Here is a 14,860-nt window from a genome sequence, read left to right on the forward strand (position 1 = left end):
ATACCTGTGGTGGCTTTTTTTTTCTTCATACTAGTTTAGCAGTCTGCTGACAGTGTCCACCAGGTCCGTTATTATTATTATACAGTATATTATATATATATATATATATATATATATATAGCAGTACGGTAGGCCACGGCTGTACCTACCTCTGTGTCGTCAGTGCACTCGTCGTCCATAAGTAATATAATACTATACTATAGTATCCATCCATCTACATTGTATACCTGTGGTGGCTTTTTTTTTCTTCATACTAGTTTAGCAGTCTGCTGACAGTGTCCACCAGGTCCGTTATTATTATTATACAGTATATTATATATATATATATATATATATATAGCAGTACGGTAGGCCACGGCTGTACCTACCTCTGTGTCATCAGTGCACTCGTCGTCCATAAGTAATATAATACTATACTATCCATCCATCTACATTGTATATAACCTGTGGTGGTTTTTTTTTTCTTCATACTAGTTTAGCAATCTGCTGACAGTGTCCACCAGGTCCGTTATTATTATTATACAGTATATTATATATATATATATAGCAGTACGGTAGGCCACGGCTGTACCTACCTCTGTGTCGTCAGTGCACTCGTCGTCCATAAGTAATATAATACTATACTATAGTATCCATCCATCTACATTGTATACCTGTGGTGGCTTTTTTTTTCTTCATACTAGTTTAGCAGTCTGCTGACAGTGTCCACCAGGTCCGTTATTATTATTATACAGTATATTATATATATATATATATATATAGCAGTATGGTAGGCCACGGCTGTACCTACCTCTGTGTCGTCAGTGCACTCGTCGTCCATAAGTAATATAATACTATACTATCCATCCATCTACATTGTATATAACCTGTGGTGGTTTTTTTTTTCTTCATACTAGTTTAGCAGTCTGCTGACAGTGTCCACCAGGTCCGTTATTATTATTATACAGTATATTATATATATATATATATATATATATAGCAGTACGGTAGGCCACGGCTGTACCTACCTCTGTGTCGTCAGTGCACTCGTCGTCCATAAGTAATATAATACTATACTATCCATCCATCTACATTGTATACCTGTGGTGGCTTTTAGTTGTGCGCATTAAAATATGGAGAACAAAAATGTGGAGGTTAAAAAAATAGGGAAAGATCAAGATCCACTTCCACCTCGTGCTGAAGCTGCTGCCACTAGTCATGGCTGAGACGATGAAATGCCATCAACGTCGTCTGCCAAGGCCGATGCCCAATGTCATAGTACAGAGCATGTAAAATCCAAAACACAAAAGATCAGTAAAAAAATGACCCAAAAATCAAAATTAAAAGCGTCTGAGGAGAAGCGTAAACTTGCCAATATGCCATTTACGACACGGAGTGGCAAGGAACGGCTGAGGCCCTGGCCTATGTTCATGGCTAGTGGTTCAGCTTCACATGAGGATGGAAGCACTCATCCTCTCGCTATAAAAAAGAAAAGACTTAAGCTGGCAAAAGCACAGCAAAGAACTGTGCGTTCTTCGAAATCACAAATCCCCAAGGAGAGTCCAATTGTGTCGGTTGCGATGCCTGACCTTCCCAACACTGGACAGGAAGAGCTTGCGCCTTCCACCATTTGCACGCCCCCTGCAAGTGCTGGAAGGAGCACCCGCAGTCCAGTTCCTGATAGTCAAATTGAAGATGTCAGTGTTGAAGTACACCACGATGAGTATATGGGTGTTGCTGGCGCTGGAGTGTCACTGCAGTGCCACTCCTAGATGGGCCAGGTGTTTGTGTCGGCCACTAGGGTCGCTTATCTTAGTCACACAGCTACCTCGTTGCGCCTCTTTTTTTCTTTGCGTCATGTGCTGTTTGGGGAGTATTTTTTTGAAGGGCCATCCTGCGTGACACTGCAGTGCCACTCCTAGATGGGCCAGGTGTTTGTGTCGGCCACTAGGGGCGCTTAGCTTAGTCACACAGCTACCTCATTGCGCCTCTTTTTTTCTTTGCGTCATGTGCTGTTTGGGGAGTATTTTTTTGAAGGGCCATCCCGTCTGACACTGCAGTGCCACTCCTAGATGGGCCAGGTGTTTGTGTCGGCCACTTGGGTCGCTGAGCTTAGTCACACAGCTACCTCATTGCGCCTCTTTTTTTCTTTGCGTCATGTGCTGTTTGGGGAGTATTTTTTTGAAGGGCCATCCTGCGTGACACTGCAGTGCCACTCCTAGATGGGCCAGGTGTTTGTGTCGGCCACTTGTGTCGCTTAGCTTAGCCATCCAGCGACCTCGGTGCAAATTTTAGGACTAAAAATAATATTGTGAGGTGTGAGGTGTTCAGAATAGACTGGAAATGAGTGGAAATTATGGTTATTGAGGTTAATAATACCATGGGATCAAAATGACCCCCAAATTCTATGATTTAAGCTGTTTTTTAGGGTTTTTTGAAAAAAACACCCGAATCCAAAACACACCCGAATCCGACAAAAAAAATTCGGTGAGGTTTTGCCAAAACGCGTTCGAACCCAAAATACGGCCGCGGAACCGAACCCAAAACCAAAATACAAAACCCGAAAAATTTCCGGTGCACATCACTAGTATATATACAGATATATATATATATATATATATATATATATATATTAGTGATGTGCACTGGAAATTTTTCGGGTTTTGTGTTTTGGTTTTGGATTCGGTTCCGCAGCCGTGTTTTGGATTCGGACGCGTTTTGGCAAAACCTCCCTGAAATTTTTTTGTCGGATTTGGGTGTGTTTTGGATTTGGGTGTTTTTTTACAAAACCCCCTCAAAAACAGCTTAAATCATAGAATTTGGGGGTCATTTTGATCCCATAGTATTATTAACCTCAATAACCATAATTTCCACTCATTTCCAGTCTATTCTGAACACCTCACACCTCACAATATTATTTTTAGTCCTAAAATTTGCACCGAGGTCGCTGAATGGCTAAGCTAAGCGACCCAAATGGCCGACACAAACACCTGGCCCATCTAGGAGTGGCACTGCAGTGTCAGACAGGATGGCACTTAAAAAAATAGTCCCCAAACAGCACATGCTGCAAAGAAAAAAAGAGGTGCACCAAGGTCGCTGGATGGCTAAGCTAAGCGACCCAAGTGGCCGACACAAACACCTGGCCCATCTAGGAGTGGCACTGCAGTGTCAGACAGGATGGCAGATTTAAAAAATAGTCCCCAAACAGCACATGATGCAAAGGAAAAAAGAGGTGCAATGAGGTAGCTGTGTGGCTAAGCTAAGCGACCCAAGTGGCAGACACAAACACCTGGCCCATCTAGGAGTGGCACTGCAGTTTTCTAGTGAGAGGATGAGTGCTTCCATCCTCATGTGAATCTGAACCACTAGCCATGAACATAGGCCAGGGCCTCAGCCGTTCCTTGCCACTCCGTGTCGTAAATGGCATATTGGCCAGTTTACGCTACTCATCAGACTCTTTTAATTTAGATTTTTGGGTCATTTTACTGAACTTTTGTAGTATACTTGATGACACAGAGGTAGAGCAGTAGACTACTGTACCGTACTGCTATATATTATATACTGGTGGTCACAGCAACATTCTACACTGTCCTCCTACTATATATACTGCGCACAACAAAAATGCACCACAGGTATGGATGGATAATATACTTGACGACACAGAGGTAGGTAGAGCAGTGGACTACTGTACCGTACTGCTATATACATACTGGTGGTCACAGCAACATTCTGCACTATCCCCTCCTACTATATACTGCGCACAACTAAAATGCACCACAGGTATGGTTGGATAGTATACTTGATGACACACAGGTAGGTAGAGCAGTGGACTACTGTACCGTACTGCTATATAATACTGGTGGTCACTGGTCAGCAAAATTCTGCACTGTCCTCCTACTATATACTACAATGCAGCACAGATATGGAGCGTTTTTCAGGCAGAGAACGTAGATATTTTCAGCACACTGAGCACAGATATTTGCAAGCACACTGAGCACAGATATTTGCAGCACACTGAGCACAGATATTTGCAGCACACTGAGCACAGATATTTGCAGCACACTGAACACAGAAACTGAGAGAACGCTGCACGTCCTCTCCCTATCATCTCCAATGCACGAGTGAAAATGGCGACGCGCAGCTCCTTATATAGAATACGAATCTCGTGAGAATCCGACAGCGGGATAATGACGTTCCGGCGCGCTCGAGTTAACCGAGCAAGGCGGGAGGATCCGAGTCTGCCTCGGAACCGTGTAAAATGGGTGAAGTTCGGGGGGGGGGTTCGGATTCCGAGGAACCGAACCCGCTCATCACTAATATATATATATATATATATATATATATATATATATATTTGCTGTAGTGCTTGGCACTCATGAAGCTGTAGAATGCAACTTGCTCCAGTGTACCTCCTCGTGTGAGGATAATATGCTGTATGTAGAACAGTATGGCACTCCTGGAGACTCACAGCTTGTATAAAAGAATAACTCAGAGGCTAAAAGCGCAGGTCAACGGTTTTAGAACGTTGCTCCTTTATCAAGACAAACAGTTACAAAACCCAAATACATGCTTAAATAGTGTTTACCGCTCACATGTACCATTTCCGGCACAGGCGCCGGCTCCCGCTCGGAGTCCCAGTGACGTCATGTGCAGGTTCCGGCGCCAGTGCTGGAATAGGCCCTAAGTACTGCCTTGCTTCTCTCATATCTTCCTCTTGTTACCCTCTCTCCCTTTCTTATGACTCAGTGTAAACATCATGGTTCTCATGTTAAGAAATGTTTCTCTGAAGTAATGAAAAAACAAAAGAAGGAAACATTGAATACTCAATGGGAGTTAACCAAAAAAGAGCAAGAAACTGTTTTTTTCTGGAACATACTGGCTACTTTTGCATGCAACCTACAACTGATGGATAGCTTTGTTTTTACATTGCAATTTAGATTTGAATTTGGATACCACTCTCTCAAATCTAAATCAGTTTAAATCTGCCCCACTTGGAGTACAACTCACTTGCTCTTTCTTGCTTAACTTATCTTAGAATCGGGCCACATATCCTCATTTTGACATTAGGAATAGTAGATATAATAATGAAATTGCACTACTTTGTTTACATTTTACATTAGTCAAACCAAATACTAACAAACTGTCAGTGTCTGGAGATGGGCTATGCTTGGACACATTCTCAGGTATTATTTCATTCTGGATATGCTCCAACAGTAGCAATGGCTGTAATGTTTATGTGAAAACTATTTATTTATAAAATTGAATTTCTATATGGATTTGAGTCCGCAAATGTTTTATTATTCAACTCCATTTTTATAACATTGTAGAAGGTTGGCATCAGTTAATTTGTTCTCATATGGGCGTTTTGAGCTTCACCAAGTTTTTTTTTAATAGTATGTCAACATAAACAAATGCTTTTAAAAACCACCAGACAACAAGTGACCACTTTCCCTGCTAAAGCTAAAACTATAATCTGATTTAACAGGTTGGGCTGGTCACACTGTAAGAGCAATACAGCTGCAGTCCATTCATCACACAGTGAAATCCAAAATGCAAGGAAGGAAGTATTAGCAACATGGCTTACTCCACCAATAGGCTACCAGTATGGGGCTGTATGAACAAGGGCTCTTCCTGGCACACCTGTGCTGTGGGTATCAGTGTAATAGTAATACCAAATATAAAATGATGGTGCTAAGTGTCACAGCACACATTGGCCAGAGCTTGTCTAACGACAAACAGCAGTATGCCTATGGTAGTTAGTCTCCACTGTAGATCATGAAGTTTCACAATCCCAATAATAGTTGCAACAAACACATTGGGGTAAATTTACTAAGGTGGGAGTTTTTTTTAGAACTGGTGATGTTGCTTATAGGGGGGAATTCAAAATGTTTGAAAAGTCAGTTGGGTGTCTGTTTTTTCCTATCAAATAGGCAGGAAAAAACAGACACCCAACTGACTTTTCAAACAATTGAATACCCCCCAATAGAAACCAATCAGATTCTGTTTAACATTTATCTTGCTTCTTCTAGAAGATAATAGATAGAATCTGATTGCTATGGGCAACATCACCAGCTCTAAAAAAAAACCTCCCACCTTCGTAAATTTACCCCATAATATAGTAAAATATTATTCCATGCATAGGCTATGTGGAAACAAAATGAAACACTGTAGTAATAACAACAAATACTACTGTGATGTAACCTGCTAGTGATTGATTACAATATGATCAAATTCAATTTAGTATTGACAGAATACAGCAAGCAGGGCTAGTCAAGAAATTATTGTAGCCTTACGCAATGTACACATTAAGAATGTGATTCACAGAATAAGAGAATACCTAAAAAAAAGTTGATTGATTGATTGATTGATTGACACACTCAATGCTAAGAATGCTGAATGAATGCTAGTTGAAAAATCAACCTTGATGTTCACCAGCAGATGTTTTGTCAGCATGGATGATTACTCTAAAATCATCTGATGGCATATTTTCTAAAGCAGCACACTTAAAGTGCTTGAAGTACAGTACTGTAGCTTTTGGTGTCATGCAACATTTCCTGCCACTGAAAGAAAGGATATGTACTAAGCAGTGATAAAAGTGGAGTAGTGAGCCAGTGGCTCACTTCTCCACTTTTATCACTGCTTAGTACATGTCCCCCTAAGTGGAAATCAATGCCATGATAATTTTCACATCGTCTTTTTGCTTCCGGTTTCCTTCTCCAATTAAATAAATTTGAAGGAAATTATGATTCTCATTGGGAAGTGGCAGCAGTGATCCTACTTTATGGTAGACTTGGACCTGAACTTTACATTTTCCATACTTGTGTGTTGAATCCACCACTGGACCTGTTGCTATAAAGGATATCATTTAGAGAGCAGAGTTATATTTTTAAATGTCTGTGCAAAAAACTTTTGATATATTGTGTGTTCCAGCAACCAGAGACTTAAGGGGCTCAGGTGGGTCCATGAGTGGTGGTAGTTTCACCTTGCCCCCACAGCAACACATATCAGGTGCTTCTGTGCCCCATGTCTTAGCACCATAGAGCATGTATTGCCTGGACATGTTCCCAATATTTACCTTAGGGTGCATCTCATACTGGATATTTGCATCATTGTGAAATGCAGCATGATTAACGTCTTACCATGGTTTTAATATGAGAACTGCAGTTCTTGCAGCAGTAGCAGATTGTCAAATTGCTGTTGCTACTGGAGATTCCATGGCTCTCGAGGGTGCAGTTTGTACAGCATTTGTTGACTGACTGGTTTGTCTTGCAGCTTGGGACTCCATGTCGCTGGATGTGCAGTTTGTGCAGTCTTGATTGACTGACATGTTTGTCTTGGAGCTGCCAACTCCATGTCTCTTGAGGCTGGATATCTAGCAGCATCAGCTGACCGATATGTTTTTCTTGCAGCTGGGGACTCCATTGCCCTGGATGCAGCATGTCTAGCATCATGAGCAGATTGGTGAGCTAGCCTTGCATTGAGTGATACTCTTGCCCGAATGTCTCCTTGTCTCTCTTGTTGAGCTGCCAAGTGTGATTGTACTTCCTCCGAAATCTCCTCATGTCTTGCCACTGTTTAACTTCTAGTAGCTGACCCAGACAGGATATTTTTTTAGGTAGCATTGCTTTTCTGAAACTTAGTCTGTGGTTGTGCTGTAATAGTGAACGGACCTGAAAAAGAACACAGTTGTGAGACTGAGATGTAAAAATAAGTAAACTGGTTTGAACATGGTATACTAAAGGGGGAAAGCTTTGAGAAGGAACACTAAAATCTTTCACACCTAGATAACAATGCAAATTAGGAGAAGATGTCAGTGCAGGCATGTAAATTCTTGAATGGGGTATATCAGGAGCAGACTGACTTACAGAACAAAAATCAGTATAGCTTCCAAAATCACTGTGGTTTCATAAATCACGACCGTTTAATAAATCACTGCAGAACAGAAATCATTACCAAGCAGAAATCTCTGCAGACCAACATTGGAGACCATGGCTAGTAACTGCCGGTGCAGGTGCAGTGTGACAGTTGATCCTACAACTCACTGCTCTTCCTTCAGAGCTCTGCCTGCACTTCCCTGGTACATAGCAGCCTGTGCCTTCAATCAGTGCATTTTTCAGTTATGGGAGACATACTGAGCGAAGTTGCTTAAACAAAAATGAGACTACACAGCCTAGTTGGTGACCACTGTATTGACCTCCAGGACACTGACAAAGTTCAAGCCTGGGCAAAAAGCAATCCTGGTCAAACTACACCACCATGGCAAATTTGGTGGAGCTAGGTGCAAAACTCTGGCCATTCATAAAGGACAAACACACACACACACACACACACACACACACACACACACACACACACACACACACACACTTTCTTGCTTATTATATAGATTTTAAATTATTTAAAAAGCTACCATTTACTAAATTTACCCCATTATGTCTAAGTAATATTATTTATTGCAGAGAGTGAACATGCATGATTTTGCACTGCGATTTTTAATTAAGAGATGGGATTTTTAGACTGAGAGTGATGTGTTTATAATGGCCAATTATCCCAGTTCTCATGCTGGGCCAGCAGTTACTAGAGTAATGCACATTATGGGTATTGTTGAAAACTTTGTCTTATATTTCTTAATAGGTAATGCTGGGGTAGGTGATGTGAGTGTGTGAAGGACAGGAGATGATATCCAGGGGTGAACTACGCCACTTTCCAGGCCAGAGTATTTATGAACAATAGGCCTTAGACTACGATCAATTAAATCCTATATATGAATTACTATAATACATTTTGTTAAGTGATCCTTTTTGGATAGAAGATAGACACCCTACAGAAAATAGGAGGTCCCTATATTTGGGTCCTGAAACCAGGTGACCATTGAAAGTGTGCTATAAAATTCCACAAAAAATGCTTGATAATGCATTTTCTTTTTATTATATCCTATTATAGTATTCCATACTTGCCTACATTCACTCTTCTATGCATTTAAAACTGATTATTCGTTCTGAACATTGCCTCATACAATTATCCATGGAGCTGTACTGGATGGTAACAAACAAAGTCCTTCAAATTTTACAATTACATTTTCACATTAATCATCCAAACCAGCTGGTTGTATTTAAACTATGATTACTCCATCTACTGAATAAATACTATTCATCTGTGTGATTAGTATCAAAATAGCCAAAACAAGTGATTACAAAAATATAAAGAGAAATACTAAAAAAACATTGTCGGAATAGGATGTCTGTTCGACTATTACTCAATTGTCTCAAAAGCATTGCTGTACGAATGGTGTTAAACAGTGTAAGCTGAAAAATGTTTTAAATAACACACCTCCAATAGCAGACATGCTATCGCCTTGTCTTCCAGTTTGCTGCCCCCATGCTGGTATCACAACACTGGTTTTGCCATATTATATAATTTTCAAGGTAGAACTAGGGGGCAGATGTATTAACCTGGAGAAGGCATAAGGAAGTGGTAAACCAGTGACAAGTGCAAGGTGATAAACGCACCAACCAATCTGCTCCAATATGTATATTAGCAGTTGGGAGCTGAATGGCTGATGCGTTTATCACCTTGCACTTATCACTGGTTTATCACTTCATTATGCCTTCTCCAGGTTAATACATCTGCCCCCTAGGCGCCTTATTCAGAGGTGAGTGCTATTTACATTGCTGCTGCTATGCGAAAATATGCTAATGCCGCAGTAGTCGCATTCATCACCAATCTGAGTCAGCCTACTCTTAGTCACAATGGGCAACTGAACTACTGTGCCGGGGCCAGGAAGACTGCATCAGAAGATGCAGACCCTGACCTCAGCATGCCTACAAAAGGTGGCCGACACGCCGCCATTTTGTAAAGAAGTCCCCGACATCGGCCCTATTCCACACCCAAACAGTACTTCGGCTTATTGGGCACTGTGATCTCGTAGCACCCATTCTGCACATGTGCAGAGCAGGCCATGCGCAGTCCTCCCTGCCATCAGAGTTGTGCGGAAACCATCGGCTTTGCATCATGCCCTTTGTGGGAATATTGTTTTTTGCATGGATAGGAAAAAATAGGTACATCATTTATGTTTATAAAAACTAACTATTCAAAACAAATTTTATAAAACATTGTTCCTTTCTACTTACACTACATTTGATGTTTTGCACACGTATAGTACAGTACAATTGCAGTAGTGGTATACAGTCACATATTGTATGTTGCACAACTAGTATTAGGTATTGTATAAAGTAAGGAAGCAATAGCATTGCTACCGCCATAGATACAATAACTTTGCTGGTGCAATCTATCACTCGCCAACACGTCTCCCTGCTACTGTTAAATCTGAAATACATTTTCTGGTAATGCAGATGCTATTAACACAGAGAGAAACTGAAAAATCAGAATTCATGCTGCTACAAAAATCATGTAAAGTAATGCATTTTGTACAGCAATTACATTGGTACCAACAGAGCTTGAGTGCTGGGGAGGCATGCTGGGGAGTTTTTGCAGACCCCAGTAAAGGCTAGGGCTACACACTGAACCATTTACAGATCTTATTTACAGCAGTACTATGTTGTCACTTTTCAATTATTTATTTATTTATGTGCAGATTTTAATTATGTTGTTTTTCTTACTCATGTTTACCAGATTGCCAGCTTGTGTGTAGATCAGTTGGCTGGATATGATATCTGATAGGAGAAAAAGTGTACTGCATGTTAGTAAGAAAACAAAAAAAAGGTAATGTATGCTTAACGCTTTACCAAACCTCGAAGAGATGTATTTCCATCAAATGCCACTGTATGGTGACCATGTGACATACGATTATCTCATGTCAATATAATACTACATGGGCCAGATGTAATGAAGTCCGAGTTGGCTGGAGGTGCGGGTTCCTGGCCAACTCAGTAATTTTTTTAAAGCAAGAAAAAAAGGCATTTTGTTTGCCCCAGCACCCTGAATAATAACAGCAAACAGGTTTAAATCCCATACAATATTAGAAATCCGAGATCTCGGTTACATATATTTGCGCAAATGTATGAATAAGCCCCAAAGCAGCATCAAGGCGTCTCTGTATATTTGGGGTCCCTAGTGCTATATCTAGGTGCAGGGTGTGTCACCCCAAAGCACCAGCATAAGCCAGAAAGCCCAGGGCAGCATACAGGTGAAAAAACTATAGGCCCTCATTCCGAGTTGTTCGCTCGGTAAAAATCTTCGCATCGCAGCGATTTTCCGCTTAATGCGCATGCGCAATGTCCGCACTGCGACTGCGCCAAGTAAATTTGCTATGCACTTAGTAATTTTACTCACGGCTTTTTCATCGGTCTGGCGATCGTAATGTGATTGACAGGAAATGGGTGTTACTGGGCGAAAACAGGCCGTTTTATGGGCGTGTGGGAAAAAACGCTACCGTTTCCGGAAAAAAACGCAGGAGTGGCCGGAGAAACGGAGGAGTGTCTGGGCGAACGCTGGGTGTGTTTGTGACGTCAAACCAGGAACGACAAGCACTGAACTGATCGCAGATGCCGAGTAAGTCTGAAGCTACTCAGAAACTGCTACAAGGTGTGTAATCGCAATATTGCGATTACTTCGTTCGCAATTTTAAGATGCTAAGATTCACTCCCAGTAGGCGGCGGCTTAGCGTGAGCAACTCTGCTAAAATCGCCTTGCGAGCGAACAACTCGGAATGACCTCCATAGTGTTAATAAATTAGTGTTAGGAAGCCGAAGCTATAAAGGTGATACAAAAATGAGATGTAATTAAAATGGAGAAATAGTGTTAAAGAAATTAGTATGTGAAAAGTGTTAATAGAATGTAAAGGTATGCCACACGAAAACCATCCAGCTCAGCTAGTCCAGAGGCACCACACCCCACATCTCCATTACCCCAATCTGGGTCTATGATTAACCAGCAAGGAGCCACATTATAATGGCTCCTTACTTAAATATATCTAAGCTAAGAGCTACCTACCTTGGATCAACCCCATAATGCTCCATATGGCATGTCAGGGCCTGCACCTCCTCCTAATGCAGGAACCTCTCTGCCTCTCACAACAGACATAAATAGTGGCAGATGCTCAATTAGCTTAGTGATATCATTCAGGTGCTTGAAAGGGAGGGGTATTTCTAAGCAAGAAAAAAAAGGCATTTTGTTTCCCCCAGCACTCTGAATGATAACAGTAACCAGATTTAAATCCCATACAATATTAGAAATCCAAGATCTCGGTTACATATATTTGCGCAAATGTATGAAAAGCCCCAAAGCCGCATCAAGGCGTCTCTGTATATTTGGGGTCCCTAGCGCTATATCTAGGTGCAGGGTGTGGCACCCCAAAGCACCAGCATAAGCCAGAAAGCCCAGGGCAGCATACAGGTGAAAAAACTATAGTGTTAATAAATTAGTGTTAGGAAGCCGAAGCTATAAAGGTGATACAAAAATGAGATGTAATTAAAATGGAGAAATAGTGTTAAAGAAATTAGTATGTGAAAAGTGTTAATAGAACGTAAAGGTATGCCACACGAAAACCATCCAGCTCAGCCAGTCCAGAGGCACCACACCCCACACCTCCATTACCCCAATCTGGGTCTATGATTAACCAGCAAGGAGCCACATGATAATGGCTCCTTACTTAAATATATCTAAGCTAAGAGCTACCTACCTTGGATCAACCCCATAATGCTCCATATGGCATGTCAGGGCCTGCACCTCCTCCTAATGCAGGAACCTCTCTGCCTCTCACAACATACATATATAGTGTGGCAGATGCTCAATTAGCTTAGTGATATCATTCAGGTGCTTGAAAGGGAGGGGTATTTCTAAGCAAGAAAATAAAGGCATTTTGTTTCCCCCAGCACCCTGAATGATAACAGTAACCAGATTTAAATCCCACACAATATTAGAATTCAGAGATCTTGGTTACATATATTTGCGCAAATGTATAAATAAGCCCCAAAGCCATATCAAGGCGTCTCTGTATATTTGGGGTCCCTAGTGCTATATCTAGGTGCAGGGTGTGGCACCCCAAAGCACCAACATAAGCCAGAAAGCCCAGGGCAGCATACCAGTGAAAAAACTATAGTGTTAATAAATTAGTGTTTGGAAGCCGAAGCTATAAAGGTGATACAAAAATGAGATGTAATTAAAATTGAGAAATAGTGTTAAAGAAATTAGTATGTGAAAAGTGTTAATAGAATGTAAAGGTATGCCACACGAAAGCCATCCAGCTCAGCCAGTCCAGAGGCACCACACCCCACACCTCCATTACCCCAATCTGGGGTAATTTTTTTTAAAGCGGCAACTATTTTTACAAGGCATGGTTTTACCTTGTCAATGATTGCTGCTTTAAAAAAACCATCCGAGTTTGGCCAGGAACCCGCACCTCTGGCCAAATCAAACTTCATTATCTCCAGCCCCACCTATACAAATTAAAGCTGTTAGAGGCTCCTGTGCAGATAATAACCTTAAATTAAGATGTCCATCTACTTTTTCCTATCTTTATAAGCAAACGAAAATAAAAAGACAGAACTGCAATGTTTACTACTGGAAAATCCCCAGTCCTGCTAAGACAGCAATCAGGAGAGAGAGAGAGAGAGAGAGAGAGAGAGAGATTAAATTTATAACAAATAGACCCAGCTGGTAAATCAACAGGAGATAGTCAGTAAAGCCAGAGGTGGAATCAGGTTGTCGGCCGTTTTCTGTTTTCCCTTAAAACTCAGAAAATATTTCAATCTGAGGCCAGGTTTTATGAAAACAGTGAAAATCAAAATTATTTTCACTTACAGTACAGTAAACAAAATATTGGTGCCTCTGATCTAGGAGAACCATACATATATATTTTCACTATATAAAACTGCTTGGCCATACTATTTTAGTTTTATACTGAATTATATGATGAATAAGAGAACACACCACTCATACACATACTTATGCTATTAATATAATCCTATACCGAAAGTGTTATTCTCACAATAAGCATAATTAGAATACTGCATATAATATTATTTACCATTTTAACACCATAATTGCACATAGACACAGCCTTAGAAATGCCTATCTCTTGCAGGCATTAGAAGGCCGGTGAAATAACAGACTACTGTGTACAGCACTATGGGGGTCATTCCGAGTTGATCGCTCGCTAGCTAGTTTTAGCAGCCGTGCAAACGCTATGCTGCCACCCACAGGGGAGTGTATTTTAGCTTAGCAGAAGTGCGAACACATGTGCAGCCGAGCTCTGCAAAAACAGTTTGTGCAGTTTCTGAGTAGCTTTGAAGCTAAAGCTCTCAGCGCTTGCGATCACTTCAGCCTATTCGTGTCCGGATTTGACGTCATACACCCGCCCAGCAAATGCCCAGGCACACCTGCGTTTTTTCAGACACGCCTGCGTTTTTGCAAACACTCCCAGAAAATGGTCAGTTGACATCCAGAAATGCCCCCTTCCTGTCAATCTTCTTGTGGCCGTCAGTGCGACTGAAAACTTCGCTAGAACCTGTGCTAAACAACAAATGCCTTTTTACCCGTACGTCGCGCGTGCGCATTGCGGTGCATGCGTAGAAATGCAGATTTTTAGCCTGATTGCGGCACTGTGAACAATGGCAGCTAGCGATCAACTCGGAATTACCCCCTATATACAGTAGTTTCTTTTTCTGTTTGCACATGGAGATGTACAGTATGAAGCAGTGAAGAATGGAGAAATGAGCCAGTAGAGAAGTTGCCCATGGGCATCCAATCAGTTGCTATGGATCATTTTATAGAATGCACTTGATAAATGTTACCTCAAAGCTGATTGTTTACCATGGGCAACTCAATAAATTTGACCTTTAATCCCAACTCTAGTGGTCCACATTTTTATATATTAGATAAGTTTTTAGTATTCAATAGGGCCGGTGTGAAGAAGGTAACT

The 14,860-nt window shown here is 41.2% G+C and overlaps 1 protein-coding gene across 5 annotated transcripts in view; it reads left to right on the forward strand.

The window, feature by feature from the left end:
- MGAT4C (MGAT4 family member C) overlaps positions 1-14,860 on the forward strand; it is a 210,686-nt gene that overhangs the window by 161,565 nt on the left and 34,261 nt on the right. Inside the window, exon 1 of one of the 5 annotated variants that reach the window (XM_063930505.1) lies at positions 10,616-10,701. The exons of the other annotated variants lie outside the window; for them this stretch is intronic. The gene's annotated coding sequence lies outside the window, so the exon portion shown is untranslated. Of the gene's footprint in view, positions 1-10,615; positions 10,702-14,860 lie in introns of those variants that run through there. 5 annotated transcript variants of the gene reach the window in all.

This window comes from Pseudophryne corroboree, chromosome 6 (assembly GCF_028390025.1).
Source record: "Pseudophryne corroboree isolate aPseCor3 chromosome 6, aPseCor3.hap2, whole genome shotgun sequence".
Classification (NCBI taxonomy): Eukaryota; Metazoa; Chordata; class Amphibia; order Anura; family Myobatrachidae; genus Pseudophryne; species Pseudophryne corroboree.